A 1,004-nucleotide genomic window follows, 5' to 3' on the forward strand; every position below is an offset into this window, starting at 1 on the left:
GTACGTTTTGCACGCATGCTTTTATATAATGAGACCCTTTCAACTCCGTTGCATGAAACCCCACGATTTCAGTATTTATTGACATTTTCCGGTGGCAATATGATTAAAATCGGTCAGCACTCGAGGAAAAAATTATACGCGCTATTCTGCGCTCTTCTATTCTTCAAAATAATGGGACTGGCGCCATTCTGGATAAATATCCCCCAGTTGGTACATAAATCCCGATGCAACAACGAAAAAGTCTTCACAACATCGAATTTCGGAAGCATCTACAACTGTGCGTTAATCGGCTGTATTATTTTCACCGATTTCCTCATGTCTAATAACACGAAGAGGGAAGTATCAGCTTTTGTAGTTAAACTGCCAAGAATAATTGGGAAATTTCTCACGGTGACTGCATTCCTTTTGGGTATTTTTATATGGTTCCTGTACATAGTCCGACAAAAGAGAATTGTTTCACTGGCAAATAAATTGCTTGATATCGATGAAATCATGTTCAAGTGCACCGGTCTCCACCAGAAATTCCCAAAGTCCATAATCTTCAAGTCACTGATGCATTTATCCATCAGCATTTACTTACTGGCAGCTGAAGTGTCAACCCAGCACACATCTATCCTGACTCTGATAATATTCGTCTGTCCTTCAATCATCATCAGCTGGACAATAGTGCAATATTCCTTGGTACTGCATCTGGTTGACGAGAGGATTGCAAATGTCAACAAATCATTGCTGAAGATCGGAAAGATACCGGTAGACCTTGAAATGCCGTCGGTGTTCATCAGGAAGACACCCGTGGATGATTCTGGTCAAATCACGACTATTCGAAGAGTTGATGTAGAGCTGTGCAATTTTTGCTACAAAATTCGGGACTTTTATGCCCTGCCAACACTGATGACAGTGACTTTCTTCGGGTCTTCGTTGGTGTACAGCTCGTATTTTTTGGCGATGCCCCTGGTCACTAGGTCTAATCATCATCTTCATCTCACGTACATCAATGGTTGCGC

The sequence above is a fragment of the Fopius arisanus genome, unplaced genomic scaffold (genome assembly GCF_000806365.1).
Source record: "Fopius arisanus strain USDA-PBARC FA_bdor unplaced genomic scaffold, ASM80636v1 scaffold00019, whole genome shotgun sequence".
Lineage (NCBI taxonomy): Eukaryota > Metazoa > Arthropoda > Insecta > Hymenoptera > Braconidae > Fopius > Fopius arisanus.